We start from the raw sequence: 20,118 nt of genomic DNA, 5'->3' as shown, positions 1-20,118 counted from the left end.
ACGTATATATTTATTGTTCAAATTTAAGTGGTTATAATAAATACCAGTGTGGTGGATGGGGGTTGGGGGGATACCAATATTCTCTTTTGGGTACCAGTTTGGCTAGGAGGGGCATTTGGACTTACAAAAAATTAATGTCTCGGGGGTCTAACTAAACGTCTGTTCACGGCTTTCCAGTTAATGTTAACTGTACTCCACATGTTTAAAATTTGGTGTCCGCGTAAAATAAAGAATAAACCAGTTTAGATACACATGGGGAGAAAATAAAATCAAAGAAAATGTCCTGGCTTTGAATTTGTCTTGTTAACACTGGGTGTCGTTAATCTTTCAATATACCCTTCACCACAGCGAATGCTGATTAATACATTTTACTGAATGCTAAGAATATTTTGATTGTACAGTATTTGTACCAGTAACGGCGCATTGCACGATTACGTGCAGTGAATACACTTGACTTGAGCAATTCTAGTTTTCATACTCTTTCTCTGGACGTTTACCATTCGTTTGCTCATAGGTTGATGCGCTAGCTGCTTCCTGAGCAGCTCTTCCTTTCTTCACCCTAGCAGCCCGCTTCTTCTCTTCTTTCGTCTGCATCTTTTCGCTTTAAAACTGATTAAGTCAGTGTCTGCGTTGCAATTCCTTAGTACGTTCTCTTTGATTTTTCACTTAAGCTGGCACTTAAGTCTTCAATCTTCCTCAAGTATGATTTAAGATATGAAGAGGTAGGGGAATTGAATGCGGAGGTGTCAGGGATGAGAACGGCGCCCATAAGCATACGCCGCACGGCCGCCCTGCTGACCGCTGCCGAGAGTTGATTTTACAATAAAATAAAAATAATAAAAAGAGGAATAACCTTGGAGGTCAATCATTACCCCGAAAGCGGACAGTAGACGTCACGTAGTATATATGTACCAAACTTCAGGTCAATAGTTCAAATGGTTTGAGAGCTACAAGTGATTTAAAATCCTGGACAGACAAACGAACAGCCACGGTGGCGTATTATACATAATGATCAGCTGTTTTAAAGAGGTGCACAAGAATGAATTTTATTTTATTGACAGTTACACACTGACCCTGAAACACTCCCCAGGGCATAAATTGTTAATTTGCCTCTTTAAATTAAACACAACAACAACAACAACAAAAGAGTTTCCGCTTTACTTGTCTCACACTTTTTTTTTACTTTCTCGTATACGAAGCTTAGGGAAAGCATTGGAATCGTCCAAAAATTCGATGTCGAGATTTTGATGAATCTCGCCGTTTTAGACCTCCAGGGCTTTCTCGTATACTAAGTACAGTGTTGGGAAACTATTAGAATCCGCCAAAAATTCAATTTCGAGATGTTGATGAATCTCGATGTTTTAGACCTCCTTGAACCCAAATAGGCCTACTGTACCATTCTTGGACTTATGTAGCCTATGTGTGTCTGTCTGTCTGTGCTTGTGTGTGTGAATGTAAACACGATAACCTGAGCACTCTTTCACTTTGGTCAACCACATTTTTCTTTCTTGATTTGCTAAACAGTGCAGGGCGGCCAAGAACGAGTACAGTCGTCTGATTGGACAGGCGCACTGAGGATGCAGCGTGGACCACTCGTACCACCTCTCTCTCTCTCTCTCTCGCTCGCTTCTAGCTCAACAGCGCAAGCACAAGTGAGAGAGAGAACTCAGCGGGGAACGGGATGTATCACATTAATCGCAATGACCAGTCCATCCCTGTAGGAAATGACAAGGACATTCGTAAAGTAACGATAGTTTTATGTTTTCCAATTAAGTTATAAAACTGCCGTTAAAGAAGTCAGTCCAACTGACTTCAAACCCAAGGCGGGGGATCTTAAGATAGCCAGGGCCCCAGGTTCTATATTAATCCACCCCTGCTTTCCGCGGTCCCGCGTGCGTTGATCTTGCACGTTCATGTGTTTCCACGTTTCCCTTGCTTGTATTTGTTTTTTCTCCCACAACTCAGAACTTATTCGTGTTAGGTTAAGTAGCGATTGTAAGCTGTCCATGTTAGAAGTAAACGTACTTTGTGATGGAGAAATGCCCTGTCTAGGTTTAGTGTTGGCGCTCGAAGCCTTCAGCATACGATCTGCCCCACGACGCAAGCTAACATTGGAATAAAGGGAATAAATTAATAAACACTTCGTCAAAATTTCAAAGCTTGTCAAATTTTAAGTGAAAAGAAAAATGTTACTCCAATCTTGACGCACTGATTTCGCTCTTTTTACAGTACATACGTTCTACCCTTTGACTGCTGAGTCATGCTGGCTTACGAAGGCATTGCCTGCGTACATCGTGTTCATTTGGCTGCTTCTGGCAAATATCTCGCCGTTAAACTAACCCACCGCTGCTCTCATAGTTACAACGTCCAGAAAACACAAAAGACAAAACGATTTGTTTGCTGGAGTTGCCATGCATCGCTAGAGGGCGGTGCAGAAATGCTCAATGTGCATTTCTGCCGCGAATGACGCACGAGTTAGCGGTGGGCGTAGCACATGTGCTTTTTTTCGCTTCTGTTTTCATAATCTCATCCGGTGGCGCCTGCGCAGTAAGATTGCATGTGAATGGTGTGTGTCAATGCGATCACGATGTAAGAAGTCAAAGCTGTTCTGTGGTCTCCGACACGCGTTTGGGAGCAGTCAGAAGCGCTTAGCACTACGGTCCCAGGTAAGGAGGCGTCGATGATATCGGCAGGATTTTCGTGTCCTGCTCCTACCTGGGGTGCTCAGAGTGGGACGGCCAGCGGTACTGACTGGGGGGGAACAATGGCAGGCAGACACTCTGTCAGACCTCGTTCTTAAAAAGCGTACAACTGATTGCTATAGAGATGCTTAGTATGTGAAGCGGTAACCGAGAGCGCAGCGGGCCATGCGGGATTGAGAGCATGGAAGTGAAGGTAGGCAGACAGATGGAGACGCATGCGCCCAGGCAGTTGAGAGGATAATGGGGAATGCTGGTGGTGGACTGAATGACAGGCAGGCCGCGAGATGGACAAGCGTGAATGGTCAGTAGTGTAGGTGAACCATTGGAGAGACAGTCAGGTGGACAGATACAAGGGTAACTGCGTGAAAATGAGGACAGTAGCCTTGAGAGACCAATCAAGAGGTGAGCAGGAACGCAGATGGACAGGCGAGTGACCAAAAACGTCTGATACAGTAGAGATAGCGCAGTTACAGGTGGACAGACTGTCAAAAGAATGGATTTTGAAATAGGATGATAAACGAGGGCGCAGGGGCGGGTTGGTCTGAGTCAAGCAACTGTGGGGCTTCTGGAGAGGTTTCATAATCCATCACTTCCGAGTGGAACAACTAGATGGGTTGCTTTCTTTAGATGCTCGGTTTTGTCTGAGAGTAGGCATTTCGTTCTCCAGGGCTTGTATGATTTTGCCCGAGTGGCGCAACGCAAGCAATTTACTATTGTAATTACAGATCAGGCTAGGTACTGGCAGTTCTGTTTGCGAATCCTGTTCGCAGGATATTGATATTTAATTATAGGGAAAGCAAGCGTTCTACAATCAGTTTTGGAGCAGTTCACTTTCTCGTGATGTGATACTGCGTCAGTGTCGGAATTAAAGCCCAGGAAACTGTAAATCGGTATTTTTTACAAATGAATAAGATAAATGGATGAAAGTGTAAGTAAAATGACTTTGAACTCTCAATACCTTAATTTATACATTCTTTCTTATTTTCGGTTGTCAAGTTTTTAAATTGTGTAAACTCTAGCAATAGAAATGAACACGTGAACCTGTCGCTACGTCAGTTCCACTTTAAAATATTTTATTCCAAATATGATAATTTGGGTTTGTGTTCTGCAAGACTGGAAATTCAATAACGTTTTACAGGAGTTCCCTGTTTCCAATTATTCATCTTTTTTCAGTGTCACATTTTGCGTTATCATCCCTCATTAATCTCAGCATTCATGGTATTTCCTGATTTATTTTTTTTGCCGCATAATCTTATACTGTATATTCTATATAATTAATTACTATATCCATCCGTTATCCAACCCACTATATGCTAACTACAGGGTCACGGGCCAACACAGGGCGCAAGGCAGGAAACAAACCCTGGACAGGGCGCCAGCCCACCGCAGGGCGCATATATATATATATATATATATATATATATATATAATACACACACACACACACACACACTAGGGACAATTTAGAGTCGCCAATGCACCTAACCTGCATGTCTTTGGACTGTGGGAGGAAACCGGAGTACCTGGAGGAAACTCACACAGACACGGGGAAAACATGCAAACTCCACACAGGGAGGACCTGGGAAGCGAACCCGGGTCTCCTAACTGCGAGGCAGTAGCGCTACCACTATATAACATATGATATTGTTCTGAATCAGTTTAACATAAAAATATTTAGTCTAATATTTTAAACATATATGTAAAGGAAGCAATACATATTCACTGTCTTTCATATAACTTTTTTAGTTTTGATGACTTATTTTTGTTGATCCAAAATTTCATTTGGTGGCCTGTCGTTTGTACACTTTTTCTGGCGCAACCCTATGAATCATCCAGCAGTAGTCTGCCATCATACTGACATCCTAGCATCCCTGGTACCTTCTTTCTATGTCTTTGATATCCACTACAAAATATCAAGGGAAAAATTCCAAATGCAAATCCAACAAGTGAACTTTAGGACTCCTACTGCAATCACATTCATTGAATTTAAGTAATACTTTTTTCACAATTTCTTTATAATTTGCATTTTTATTGTTACCTAAAAATGTATAAATCACTTCTCTGAATGATACTCAAGCCTCTCGTTCTAGGTCAGTAAATTATACCATCAGATTCTGCTTTAGAAATCCAATTTCTCAGATAAGGTCCCTCTTCCTCAGATGAACCTACAAACATTTGGCATAAATATGTAAAACTGGCTCCATAGGGCTTTGACATGCTTTTTCATTAAACCAAGCTTAATATGAAGCAGTGGAAACCGCGCTTTATCTGGCCCCACCAAGCTAGGTCTGATGCTGTTTTTGGCACCAAGCTGTACCTTTTTTAAAGCTTGCCATTCCTTCTGAATCCAAGCTGTACCTGCTGTGTCCAACTGTAAATGGCTTTAAACGCAAATCACTAGTACATCTGGACAGGTCTGGCCATCTTACTGCCACCTACACGTTTGCTATTGACAGCGGCAGCACTCCATTACAGAGTACTAAGAAACCACAGTATTTTAACAACATTGGGACCAAGGCAGGAACAAAAGAATGTGAATGGGTGTGTGAGCTGCTAGTTTGTCTTACTAGCCAAATTTTCATATACCTTAAAATTAGTTGTTAGTGAGTCCTATTTGATATGAAGTCATTATTCTCTGTTTTAAACTCTGCTTTAAAAATCTGTGGTTGTAAAGTTTCATGTGCCATCGGATTATTGCAAGGCAATCAATTTTTACCGGGGAGAAACAAATTAGAATCATTGCCTTTCTTTATGATCAAGAACATTTTCATGTTTGTTGATAAGTCTGGTTAAAAAATGTGTCAGGCTTGTTTTGCTTGGATTTAGCAGCAACCCTGCACAGAACTTTTTCAGTACATTTGAACATTTCCGAAGTACAGTATATACATTTCAAGCAGGCTGAATGTGCTGCCTCACAGCGCTGGTGCAATATGAAGGCTTTCCAGGTAGGGCAAGAACAGTTGCCGTCTTGTCCCTTTTATTTTCCATCCATCCATCCATCCATCCATCCATCCATCCATCCATCCATCCATTTTCCAACCCACTGAATCCGAACACAGGGTCACGGGGGTCTGCTGGAGCCAATCCCAGCCAACACAGAGCACAAGGCAGGAACCCATCCCGGGCATGGTGCCAACCCACCGCAGGACACACATAAACACACCCACACACCAAACACACACTAGGGCCAATTTAGAATCGTCAATCCACCTAACCTGCATGTTTTTGGACTGTGGGAGGAAACCGGAGCGCCCGGAGGAAACCCACACAAACACAGGGAGAACATGCAAACTCCACGCAGGGAGGACCCGGGAAGCGAACCCAGGTCCCCAGGTCTGCCAACTGCGAGGCAGCAGCACTACCCACTGTGCCACTGTGCTGCCCCCTTTTATTTTACTTTTTCCATTTTGTCATGGTACACAACAAGCAAAAAACATCAAAGAGACAAGACTCTCTTTTGTTTGCACAGTCCAAAGCAGCTGCATTCCTTGTTTTCATAGGAACGCGTTTTATGTATTGGCTGAGCACTCATTGATCGTCAACTGTCCCCATGACTTAAGACTAACTAGACCTGTCACACACTGGTTGTGAGATTGAGTCACTGGAGATGTCAGAGCTCACAACTGGAGATTACTGGAGCATGCAATGACTGACCTGAATCTCTGGAAAAGTTGTGTTGTGTGATGGACGCTTAAGTTAGGATAGGAAACTACAACACACTTGCCTCCCTACAGAGGAGAAATGTCTTTGAGTGATTTGGTTTGTTAGAGCTTTCATCCTATTGTGGATCCATTCAAGTCCAAAATACTCCCAAGTTACTTTACTAACTCCATATCTATTTGATTGTGCTGGTGACATTATGGTGACAATAGCTGGGTACATCAGATCATCATATAACTAGGTGTTTTTCAAGAATGCTCCGGTACTCCCAGTCATGAGTCTGGAAGTTATCTTGTTCATTTCTTAAGGGAGCCTCTGAATGGTCATCTGCTTCATTCTGGAGCAAAGGTTTAGGTTCTATTCTGAGGTCCTCTTATTATATCAAATCCTTGAATCTGTCTTGGAGAATGAGCTCCTGTTCTGGAGCTTCATTTTGGCTGCTTGTACTTGGAATTTCATTCTGTCGTTTGCGATCCACAATGTAGGAGTATAGCTATGAATGACAGTTTATTACCCTGATGGTAGAGCAAAAGCTTGGTCTGAGGATTTGGATTCCATCCGTCTTACCACCTTTGTCTAGTACAAGATTCACAAAACAGGCACTACCATGCTGATTCACACCCACTAATAAACAAAATCCTGACTTACTTGAATTTATTTACCAGAAACCGATGAGACTCCCCTCCTTCCTAACCAAAAGGCAACCCATTCTGGAAAAAGACTAAGCTTTTAGATTTGGAGATGCTTATTCAGAACCCAGGCTCACCATACATGGCTATTGACTGTTCCAGTGTGCAGCAGAGATATTTATAAATCTTTTTCAATTCAACAAAACAGATGGCCAGTGACTGGCAGGCTTCTAAAATATCTATACAAGGAGACAGAACTGGTCCACTGTTCTATGGCCAAAATAACCCAAGTTTTGGTCATGAAATGTTGAACCCCCTTTTGACTTATCAGATCTGTTAAAGACGATGTCTGCTAGCTGTAACACTGACCTTTGATTTATTGATTTATTTATTCAGTTTCTAAAGACACACCTGGAACTCGTCCATAATATACTCTCTGTATATCTAGGTGAAGGTTATACAAACTTATAAATCTATTTTTTCATGTTGCCTCTATTTTTCATCATATTGGTAGACTATATCAAGGAACATTTCTTCTGTAGGTCATTTTGTTATTTACTGGAAAAAACAAATTAATTGAAAATGAAAACTTCATTAAGTTCATATCTGCCTTCTTATATCAGCAATGCATTTTTGACTCAAGTGTACCCAGTCACCAAGCTCATTCTTTGTTTGCCTGGATTAAACTGTATTAGGTAGTTCACACCATTTAACAAAAATGACAATTTTCAGTAATTTAATTCATTTGGGTGCATTTCAAATAAAAAAAAGAAAAGAAGAAGTAATAACAAAACATTGTTCTGGCAATGAGTATAAAACAGTCCCATGCAACAAAGTGAATATAGTTATTAAGAAGTGAAAGGTTTTGTAACATGTTGATCACATTTAAACTGAATGACTGATCAAAAGAAAGGATTTACAGGGGGGCTGCCAAGGTACTAATGGAAAATTTGAAAGTTACATGCTGTCATGGCCAGAAGTATACACATGACCTCAAATCCCGTTTGATGTGCAAAATTTAGGGGCTGACAAAACTGAAGTGGTACTGTTTGCCTTAAATACACAGTTAAGTCTGGTATAAACTTTACCCTAAAGAATCTTTACGATGGGTAATGGTAGCAATTTGTTATGAAGATGATTTCCATGAACATAGATGTGAGTATTTTGCACAGAATAAGAGAAGACATTAGTTGAGCAAAGTACTCATTAATCCTTGTGTAGACTGCTGAGGGACGTTTAGATCTGAAAGCACACTGACAAATCTGCACTTGTGATTAAGGTACAGAGCAGATAGATTGTCCAGTCAAAGATCTAATTTGGATTAAATCACATTTCTTGCGTGACCTGAGGGTTATTGTAAGGAGTCTTATGATGTTATCTGAATTTTGAATATTTTCAAATGTTCAGTACATTTTGAATATTTTAAAGTGGATTTTTTTAAGTGTTTCATTACTTTGAATTTCACTCTGACACATTATGGAATTTTTCAGATTGCCATCTAACTCTGTCATTTGCTGCATTCACATGTTCTTGTGCAGAGTTGCCAAGTTGGAAATTCCATCTGAATACACTACCAGCTACAAAGTTCAAGTTGGACAACTGAAAAAAACAAAGCTACCCCAGTCGTCCCGAGTTATGACATCATGCTGACCTTTCATTTTAGTCAATAGATCTATATAAATGAAAGACCTGTGTGTGTGTGTGTGTGTGTGTGTGTGTATGTGTATGTATGTGTATGTGTATGTGTATGGAGCTGTCCACTCTGCTCACTGTCAACCACAGCCACTAGATGGCACATGTATGCACTTTTAAATTTTTCGGCACTTGTATGCACCTCACTTCTCACTACGAAAGACCTGTGTGCAGAAAATACTGCCGCGCAACAACATTATGCTTATGACATAGATGACGAGAAATAACACAGAAAACCAAGGAAAGGCCGCAGTTCAACAATGTGCAAGTGAAACACCTCAGCAACAAAGGGCAAGGCTTGAAGTTTTCATTAAAAACATTGTCAAGGTATTTTCTTGAGACAAAGATTAATAGGACTCAAATGCCAGCGATACAGCTAAGATATGTTATCGCCAGTGTCTTCTTATGAAAGCCAGTGGGGCAGCGTGCACAGGTGGGTCTACGTTCTCTGCCCTGGGTCATTCTTAAGAGTTAGCTGACGCCTCTCCAAGTTCACAAATATAGTAAAACTGCTAGGGGGTCTTCAGGTTGTTTTTTGTCCCGAAGACCACAGGCAGCTAAAACCTGGTCAGACCAAAATACTTTTTTTTTTTCAGTTGGATTTCATTTGGAGCAAAATGGTACACAATTAAATAAGTTTATTTTGCTCTTTATTTCCACAAAAATTCCGTGTAATTTTAACTGCTTTTAGTTTTTGCAGACTAAGTAACAAATCAAAAGCGACCTCGCGTTTCTCTGAAAAGTCCAAATGGAAATTCACATGTGAAGGCGAAACGCCACAACTCAAACCTTTAAATAGTCCAGGAACACGTGAATGCAGCAATAGTCACACATCACTAGCAGGACCAGCCTAGTCATATTTTTAACAGGGGCAATTCTGTTGTCATTGTTGAGACAGCCTTCTGTCTGATGGGAAAAGATGGCCTTTTTTGTTTCATTCGTGGATTGACTGCACTCTGCCTTTCAACACTAGTAACGAAACGACACAAGCCAGTATGCCCTGGCTTATAAAGGCTGATTTTCAGATGCTTCACACGGGCTAAGTGACTTTGTGGCTTGGGCTCCTTTTGCTGTTTGTGCACTGTAGGAATTTTGCAGAAGAGACCCAAGTGACAATGCTTGTAATTGGTCAGCCATGTTGAGCACACTTGTTAGTCCATCTCTCTGGGTGCTGCAGGATGTTAGGGCATGTTATGTGATTGCTGGGACTCTTGGGCTTTTTTACAAGTAGAGCAATTAAATTGACTAAATTATCATATTACAGTGCCTATAAAAAGTTTTTTCCCTCCTTGGCAGTTTTCACATTTTATTGCTATACATAACATAAATGAATGAAAATTAGGAAACTTGGGAAAACCTCATGCATGCATTTCGAACCAGTACAGCTGTAGAGTTTGAAGTGGTGAACAGCCTGAGCAGCCCGAAATTGCTTTGTAAAGCAGTATTTTCAAGAGGTGCCTGCCACATTGGAGATGTGGCATTTAGTGCTCTGTAGTGTTGACAACAGAATCATAACGTTCACTCACATCCCCCATGTAACAGTACATGAACTATAAGTAGCTTATGTTTGTGGGTGTTGTCCTTACCACCCTGTGTAACACCCATCCTGAATGAAAGGAGGCTTTTCAGGAGAAAAATGTAAAGGAGAAGGAGAGGATTTTTGTTTTGCCAATTCATATACATGCAACTTAACTGAGAACCAAACTGCTCTCCAAACCCTTCTTATTAATCATCAGTGCCAAGATCTTAAAATATGTGAAAGTTCAATAAATTATAAATTATTTTGTTTGAAAAACTACTCATTAGAAGCCTTCTTGTGGGTGTCACACAATACCCAATAATGTATGTGTAGTCCCTAGAATTTTTGCCCTACATTGGGATAACTCAACACTTGTTTGTAATGCGGACTATTCTAGTTTCTCTTACTGGAAGCTCTAGGCTGCTGTTCTGTTTGAACAGTTTTGTAATGCTGGATTTTCAAAAATTATTGTGAGTTTTGTTTCCTACCAAATGTGTAGACATTTTCATATTCCAGAAGACATGCGAGTGTTGCCACTGATGCTTTTCCTAACCATTTTCAGTCAAGGCAGCGTTCTCATATTTCATCTTTTTTGTTATTTATATTCTTTTTGAGACATAGTCTGGCTGGTCATATGTGGGGACTCTGTCCTGCCTGTCATTTGCCACTTGATTGAATCATTTTGAGTTACTGTGATTGAGTATATGTAAGCGTACACCAGCAGGTGCTCACATCCCCTCCAGGATTGTCTTCTACCTTGAATAGGATGTTGCTGGGATATTCTTCAGGTCACCATGTCCCTACAGTTTCATTAAAAGTATGGATGTTTTAACCTCCTTAGTAATGCATTTTTTCTCAAAAAGACATATAAAAAGTGTATTTTTTCACTTGAAACATTACATTTTTATTGAATCTCATCTTTCTACTGTAAAACGTGCAAAACTGTAAAAGTACAAAGTCCGAAGTGTAGAAAGTATAATAATGATACAATTAATAATAATAATGATGAATAATAATGATATTAACAGCAGGCTGCACAGGTGCAAGTGACACGAGTGTCACTTTTGGATTCCCAGAATTATTTTTGATTTTACTGACCGTTTCAATTTCACTACCTGAAGACAGTTTCACTTTGTCACCTCTGCTGATGAGAGGCGTTGATCTTACGAGACACCATTATGAGGCTAGGAGCAAATGTGTATACACCGTTGCTCATGTAACACTTGCGCCTGAAACATTGCAAGACATGCCTATACCATTGCCCGAGTAATGCTCGGCACTAATGCTGTTGGCAATTTTACACTCGGATCTTACGTGAAACATGTCCATGCTGTTGCAGAGTAACACTTGGAACTAATGATTTTAGCACTGTTTTACTGCCCGAGTGATACTCGGGTCTAACGCTAAAGAGGTTAATCCCTGTTCTCAAAATGTCTTTAAAGATGTATGCCTAAAATGCCAGCAGGAAAATAATAAGTAAACTTTAGGTTAAAAGAGATAATCAGAACAACATAACAACCTAAAACCTGCTTTATCCAGTTCACTTTCATGAAAATATAAATAACATAACAGAAAAAGATTGCTCTTGGCAAAATGCGAAAATAAAAATCTATCCATTTTTCTGGACTTCCAGTACATGGTCAAGTGCAGATGGATCTTATCTCAGTGGCATTAGGCACAAGATAGTAACCATCCCATTATAGTAGACCTGCTGACTCACAGCTTGTTGGTGTTGATTTATCATGCAATCAAGCACCTTCTTAAGAACTGTGGAAGAAAAAAAAAATCCCTAAAGGAACTCCACATGAACACACAGTGGTCTGACAGACTCCATACAGTGCAAATGTTGTTACCTGCTGTCGCATCAATTTATTTGTTGAGTTAAAAATTTGAAGGTTGTTTTTTCCATGCCTTATTTTATTACTACTGGAGTTTTGATTTTATTACACAGTCCTTCTGTTTCTGACCACGGCTTGAACTTTATCTGTCTGAATCAATTGAAAACATTGATCTCAAAATGAAAACATACTCCCTTCTGTGCTTTTGGACAAATTCTTAATGGATGAAAAATGAAATATTTTTAGTATTGCTTCTTCAGCATCCTCACACATACATAATCTTTACTTACAATATACAGGTGCTTAAGAGCAATTCATCCATCCATCCATTATCCAACCCGCTATATATCCTAACTACAGGGTCACAGGGGTCTGCTGGATCCAATCCCAGCCAACACAGGGCGCAAGGCAGGAAACAAACCCCGGTCAGGGTGCCAGCCCACCGCAGTTAAGAGGAATTGTGATTGTTAAATATGGATGGGATATATGGTTAAAAAATAAGGTGATAGTTCCAAGCCCTTCTTAATCCAATTCAGGGTGACAAGGGCTAAAGCCAATCTAGGCTACCCAGAACAGTGTACCATCGCTGAGCCCACTTGTGTACACCCCCAGAACTTCAATCATGCTGTCACTCACACAGAAGCCAAATCTAAATTGCCAATTACTCTAACATGCCCCTCTTTGGAGATATGGGAGCAAAACTGTAGAGACCGAGAGAACATGCAAACTCCAAGTGGACGACAGCCTGGCATGCATTTCGAACCAAGGACACAGGATCTGTAAGGCAGCAGGGCACAGTTCTATCCTAAAAAATAAAATTTCTGTTACTTTTCAGACCTTCTTCCAGTTACTTTAGATAGATAGATAGATAGATAGATAGATAGATACTTTATTAATCCCAAGGGGAAATTCACATACTCCAGCAGCAGCATACTGATACAAAAAAACAATATTAAATTAAAGAGTAATAAAAATTCAGGTAAAAACAGACAATAACTTTGAATAACATTAACGTTTACCCCCCCGGGTGGAATTGAAGAGTCGCATAGTTTGAGGGAGGAGCGATCTCCTCAGTCTGTCAGTGGAGCAGGACAGTGACAGCAGTCTGTCGCTGAATCTGCTCATCTGTCTGGAGATGATACTGTTCAGTGGATGCAGTGGATTCTCCATTATGGACAGGAGCCTGCTCAGCGCCCGTCGCTCTGCCATGGATGTCAAACTGTCCAGCTCCGTGCCTACAATAGAGCCTGCTTTCCTCACCAATTTGTCCAGGCGTGATGCGTCCTTCTTCTTAATGCTGCCTCCCCAGCACGCCACCGCGTAGAAGAGGGCGCTCGCCACAACCGTCTGATAGAACATCTGCAGCATCTTATCTTTATTACAACAATTTTCCAATTTTTTTAGCGTAGTGTATGATTCTGAATTAACTGAAGGTGCTATGCATAAAAAACAAACAGTTTAATTGACATTTCTTGAGTAGTTCCCTAAATTTCTTTTTTTCTACATGCATGTTTGAACTTAGGCTTCATCACATTATAGATTGTATACCAGCAATACAAACGTTTCAGCTGACTTAGGAAAAAAATGAAAAAAAAAAAAAAAAGTATTTTTGTAAGCTGGTCCACTGGTGGGAAGCCAACCTGTGGATGTTGCATTTGTTAGGGGGGAATTCTGTTGCTGTTCACCTCTTTGGTAAGTAACTTTTCAGCTGTGTTTGGATTGCTTCTTTCAGTGAATGGTTTGGCCATGATGTTTCAGCTTTCTTCAGACAGCTGAAGGGTAGAGTGCTCATGGTAATGAAGCACCAGCACAGTCGGAGCCCTTTAGAGCAGAGGGTGAAATTTAGCGTGAGGGGGGAGAAGTATAATAGGACTCAAATGACTGAGCCCATTACAATTGTGTGAAGGCCTCTTCCATTTAAAAAGCCCCAACAGTAATTTGGACTTAATTAATTCTTCTTTAGGTCAATTAGCTTTGAAGGCTTAATTTTTGCTACTCTGCAGGGAACGTTGCAAGTGCACACAAGTTCTGCAGAAATAAGCCAGAGTTTATCTAACACTTGAACCTGTTACAGTCGCTGATTGCACAAGCCTGTTTACACATCACATTTGGTGGAATACACAGAAGAAACAGTGTATGCATGATGTAAATGTCAGTGCAATATCCACTAGAAGTGAAGCTCGCATCATGGAGATGGTGTGTGTTTGCAGTAGTAAATGTCCGGTCCTGTTGTAGGCCTCCATATGGGACCTTGCTAAGGTGACTTAAACATTATTGAAATGCAGTCACAGTCAATTGGATTATTTCATTCACTTTTAAAGACCTGTCATTCTTTCCTGTTTGTGTTATTTATGTTTTAAAATAACAGTTTTCCAAGACCGAGTACGATGTTGGCCATTTATTTGCTGAAACTTTCTGCTTTCTTTCAACCCAATTTTTGTAGCATCATGAAAAGAGAAATCTCATTATATTCCATACCTAATATCAGCATTATGACCCAGCCTTGTTGTGCCTTAAGGATGACTCTGCATATGCACTCACTGAGCTTATTAGGAGCTCTTGTACAACCAACTTATACATGCAATGCATAACATCATGCAGATACGGGCCAGGAGCTTCAGTTAATATTCACATCAGACACCAGAGTGAGATAAAAAAAAATGTGATCTCGACTGTGGTATGATTGATTGTTGGGGCCAGACGAGCTGGTTTGAGTATTTCTGTAACTGCTGATCTCCTCGCAGTTTCACACACAATTCAATTATTACACTTAGAGAGGAGAGGTTGGGCGCATGCGTTGATAGTGTGTTGCCGCACTGTATACATGAATGACCACCTGGATTGGGATGTAAGTGCAGCAGGTGACATCTCGGCACCACACTTAGAATGGCGTGAAAACCAACAAACATCCAGTGAGTGGTAACTCTGCAAACAGAAACTCTTTGTTGATGAGAGTGTTCAGAGGATAATAGCTAGACTGGTTTGAGGTGAAAGAAAGCCTATGGTACTTGGATAAACACTCTGTACAGCTGTGGTGAGCAGAAAAGCATCTCAGAATGCACAACATGTCGAACCTTGAGGCAGATAGGCTACAGTTGCAGAAGACCACTTTGTGTTTCAACCCTGTTAGTCAAGAGCAGAAAACTGGACAATTAAAGACTTGGTTGGGTGAATCACGGTTTCTGCTATCAAGGTACAGTACATAGATGGCAGGGTCAGAATTTGATGCCGAACAGCATGAATCCAAGCACCCAAGCTGCCTTGTGTCAGCAGTCTAGGCCATTGATGGTGGTTATGTAATAGACTTCTGTCCATTAATACCAATTAATCATCTCTTGAATGCCACAGCCTGTTTCAGTGTTGTTACTGACCATATGCATCCCTTCATGTCCACAATTTGTTCATCTTCTAGTGGCTACTTCCAACATGGTAATGCACTGTGTCACAAAGAAGGTTACATGAACATGACAATGACTTTATGATTCTTCAGTGGTCTTTCCAGTCACCGAATCTGAATCCAGTTTGCAGCATGTATGTGCAGCTGACAGTTCTGCAGAAATTGTGTGATGCAATAATGTTAACATGACCAGAATCTCAAAGGAATACTTCCAACATCTTATGGAATCCATGCCATGACTATTTTGAAAGCAAACGGTGGCCATGTCCAGTTTCAGTATAGTGGTCCTAATAATTTGTTCAGTGTGCCTTTTAATACTTTTTAATAGAATTTACTATTCATTTTTAATTTGCAACACTTCCAGGGTTCATATCAGGTACATCATGTCATAGAAAGTCTTTGGAATATAACTGGACAAGAAGCCTTACATAACTCTATAAAGGATTTGTGAACTTGGATAAAAGTTTAGATTAGAACAATAGAACAATCTATGAGAGAACAGGCCATTCAACCCAAGAAAGCTTGTCATTCCTATCCACTTAATTATTCTAAAATAACATCAAGTCGAGTTTAGAAAGTCCCTAAAGTCCTACTGTCTACCACACTACTTAGTATCCTACTCCATGTGTCTCTGGTTCTCTGTGTAAAGAAAAACTTCCAAATGTTTCTGTGAAATTTACCCTTACTAAGTTTCCAACTGTGTCCCCGTGTTCTTGATGAACTCATTTTAAAGTAACAGTCTTGCATATTAAATATTCTGATGCTCTTAAAAAGTGATGCATGTAAATATGTTATTACTGATTAATTATGTAGTGATACATGATAACATACTGCTATATCAGACAACTCGGATATGCTCACTTCAAGTAGTATTTAACACTGAGTAGATGGAAGAGGATGATTAATCTTAACAAAGTTAAGTGTTGTCATGAATGAATTAATAATATGAGACTATGCGAACTATAAATGGCACAGTGATTTGTGCTGCTGCTGCACAGCTCAGGGGACTGTAGTTGATCCACTTCCTGGCCCCTAACACAAAGCCTAGCTTTGTGGAGTTTGCACACTTTCCTCTTTAATGTGTGTTTTCTTTGGTTGATAGTTAAAACCTTGTGTTAGGGAGTGAGGTTGTGCATGAAGTGTACCCTGAGAAGTATTGGCATGCCAGCCAGAATGGGGTCCTGCCTTAAGTGTAATGTTGCCGAGATAGGCTCCCTATAGCCCTGTATTGGAAAAAAATAACCTGCCTCAAAAAATGGATGTCTCTTTTTTAACCTGTTTGCACTAACACCAAGAACTAGACTTAAGTCTTGGTTCCAGGTGTGACACAAACACGACCTCTAAAGGATATTGTTCCATGTGCATTGAATACAGTACATAAACAGTATGGAGGAAATTATTGTGGTGTCAATTGTTCTTTTTCTGCTTTTTAACTATGTTAGTTTCAAGTATTTTTCTTGGCAATGTTGTATACTGTACAGAATACCCTTTTCTGTCAGCTTTATTGATATTCCTGTACATGCCTTGCTTCTTTTAAATCCAAGTTTCCACGATAAAACACCATGTTGTCGAAAAGTGCAGGTGAGGTGTTTTCAGGTCAGCACAAGTTCTGCATATAGAGTAGGACTCAATCACGGAGTGAAATTTCACAGTCTTTAGAATAAAATGACATGGAAACAAATTGTAAACCTGACTTATTTTCATGTGGAAAACCTACATTTAAGAGTCCTTTATGTTTTTGGAACAGCATAGAATATCCCAACTAATGCTGTATAGCTTCATATTATAGAGTCTGAGGCTTGAGACATTGGGCTTCAGTTGTATTAAGCACATGTGACCCTGGCGATTGACAAATCGAAGTAGTTCTGATCTTTATAATAACAACTGCATTTTTCAAATGTGCTTACTATAGGGTCATTATCATCATGTGTACAGAGTAAGGTGAACTTCTTGCTCTGTAGTGCCATGAGTAGCAAGTATAGTAAAATGTATGTCTTTCTTACATGAAAAATCTCAAATTTTACTCTCACAATTCATTCTAGTACCATCCTGTATTTTCTATACTCGGTACAGAGTTAAGTTTCTATATCATTAAAAAAAAAAAAAACTGAAGGCAAATGGGACCAAGAAGAACAAAGAGGTAGAAGTAGAGTCTGCATGACAGCTGCTATGTTTTAATGAAGAATCATTCTTTAACCACACTGAACTGGTTTAAATTAATTTGATAATGGATGGACGGACAGCTGCTTATTAGCTTTGGTTGGACTAACCTGAATGGATCCATGTTGTGTTCTGTGATGGTCATTATATTGCTTTGTCAGTAGTAGGTATGTACAGTTAGGTCCATAAATATTTGGACAGAGACAACTTTTTTTTTTTTTTTAATTTTGGTTCTGTACATTACCACAATGGATTTTTAAATGAAACAATTAAGATGCAGTTGAAGTGTAGACTTTCAGCTTTAATCCAGTGGGGTGAACAGAATGATTCCATAAAAATGTGAGGCAACTAAAGCATTTTTTAACACAATCCCTTCATTTCAGGGGCTCAAAAGTAATTGGACAGATTAAATAACTGGAAATAAAATGTTCATTTCTAATACTTGGTTGAAAACCCTTTTCCTGGCAATGGCAGCCTGAAGTCTTGAACTCATGGACATCACCAGATGCTGGGTTTTCTCCTTTTTAATGCTCTTCCAGGCCTTTACTGCAGCGGCTTTCAGTTGCTGTTTGTTTGTGGGCCTTTCTGTCTGAAGTTTAGTCTTCAACAAGTGAAATGCATGCTTAGTTGGGTTAAGATCAGGTGACTGACTTGGCCAGTCAAGAATTTTCCACTTCTTTGCTTTATTAAACTCCTGGGTTGCTTTGGCTGTATGTTTTGGGTCATTGTCCATCTGTATTATGAAACGCCGCCCAATCAATTTGACTGCATTTAGCTGGATTTGAGCAGACAGTATGTCTCTGAACACCTCAGAATTCATTCGGCTGCTTCTGTCCCGTGTCACATCATCAATAAACACTACTGTCCCAGTGCCACTGGCAGCCATGCACACCCAAGCCATCACACTGCCTCCACCGTGTTTTACAGTTGATGTGGTATGCTTTGGATAATGAGCTGTTCCACGCCTTCTCCATACTTTTTTCTTGCCATCATTCAAGTCAAGTCAAGTAGAGCTTTATTGTCATCCTAACAATATACTTACAGTGCACAGTGGGACGAAATATCATTCTCCAGAGTCAAAAGGTGCAATACACAAGATATATATTATATAATATATATATATATATATATATATATATATATATATATATATATATATATATATAAAACTATGATAAAAAAGTACAATATTATGTAGTGTTATGTAATCCAGAGAGTGTGTGGAGTAGAGATTCCAGTGTGGAGGAGGGCAGCATGGTGTTCAGGAGCTGGACTGCTTGGGGAAAAAAACTATTGCACAATCTCGCAGACCTGCTCCTGATGCTGCAGAGTCGTCTTCCAGATGGAAGAGGAGTAAACAGTTGGTGGGAGGGGTGGTGGGGGTCAGCCATGATGCTAATGGCTTTATGAAGGCAGCGTGAGGTGTAGATCTCCTGCAGACTGGGTAGAGAGCTGCCAATGATGCACTCAGCGGTCCGCACAATCCTCTGAAGGGCTTTGCGGTTGGAGGCAGGGCAGTTTCCATACCAGACTGTGATACAGCTGGTCAGGATGCTCTCTATTGTGCCTCTGTAGAAGGTGGTATGTATGGATTTGGGGAGGTGCACTTTCTTCAGTCGTCGCAGGAAGTAAAGACGCTGCTGGGCTCTTTTTGTAAGATAGTTTGTGTTTTTAGTCCAGGACAGGTCCTCTGTGATATGAACACCGAGGAACTTGGTGCTTTTCACTCTCTCTACTGTGACGCCATCAATGCTGAGTGGGAGATGGACAGCCTTTGTCTTCCTGGAGTCAACAATCAACTCTTTTGTCTTTTCAACACTAAGAGACAGATTATTGTCTTTGCACCAAATTGTAAGCTGTTCCACCTCTTCTCTGTACGCCACATCATCATCGTTCTCGATGAGTCCCACTACTGTAGTATCATCGGCGAACTTGATAATGTGGTTTGTGTCAGAGTTGGAGATGCAATCATGGGTCAGCAGCGTGAAGAGTAGCGGGCTCAGCACACAACCCTGGGGGGCACCTGTGCTCAGTGTGATGGTGTTAGATCTTATATTGCCAATCTGTACTGTTTGGGGTCTTTCAGTGAGAAAGTCCAGAATCCAGTTGCAGGTGGAGGTGTTGGGTCCGAGGAGATCCAGCATTCTAGTAGAGGCTGATCTTGGTTTCATCTGTCCAAAGAACGTTTTTCCAGAACTGTGCTGGCTTTTTCAGATGTTCTTTAGCAAAGTCCAATCTAGCCTTTCTATTCTTGACACTTATGAGTGGCTTGCACCTTGCAGTGCACCCTCTGTATTTACTTTCATGCAGTCTTCTCTTTATGGTAGACTTGGATATCGATACGCCTACCCCCTGGAGAGTGTTGTTCACTTGGTTGGCTGTTGTGAAGGGGTTTCTCTTCACCATGGAAATGATTCTGCGATCATCCACCACTGTTGTCTTCTGTGGACGTCCAGGTCTTTTTGCGTTGCTGAGTTCACCAGTGCTTGCTTTCTTTCTCAGGATGTAACAAACTGTAGAT

General features: G+C 40.5%; 1 protein-coding gene across 2 annotated transcripts in view; it reads left to right on the top strand.

Moving 5' to 3' along the window:
• The first annotated feature begins 2,543 nt into the window (after positions 1 to 2,543).
• slc23a2 (solute carrier family 23 member 2) overlaps positions 2,544 to 20,118 on the top strand; it is a 204,295-nt gene continuing 186,720 nt past the window's right edge. For both annotated transcript variants that reach the window (XR_007936699.1, XM_028798149.2), the window contains exon 1: positions 2,544 to 2,666. The gene's annotated coding sequence lies outside the window, so the exon portion shown is untranslated. The remainder of the gene's footprint in view (positions 2,667 to 20,118) is intronic.

This window comes from Erpetoichthys calabaricus, chromosome 1 (genome assembly GCF_900747795.2).
Source record: "Erpetoichthys calabaricus chromosome 1, fErpCal1.3, whole genome shotgun sequence".
Lineage (NCBI taxonomy): Eukaryota > Metazoa > Chordata > Cladistia > Polypteriformes > Polypteridae > Erpetoichthys > Erpetoichthys calabaricus.
This window is presented reverse-complemented; position numbering and strand designations above follow the sequence as displayed.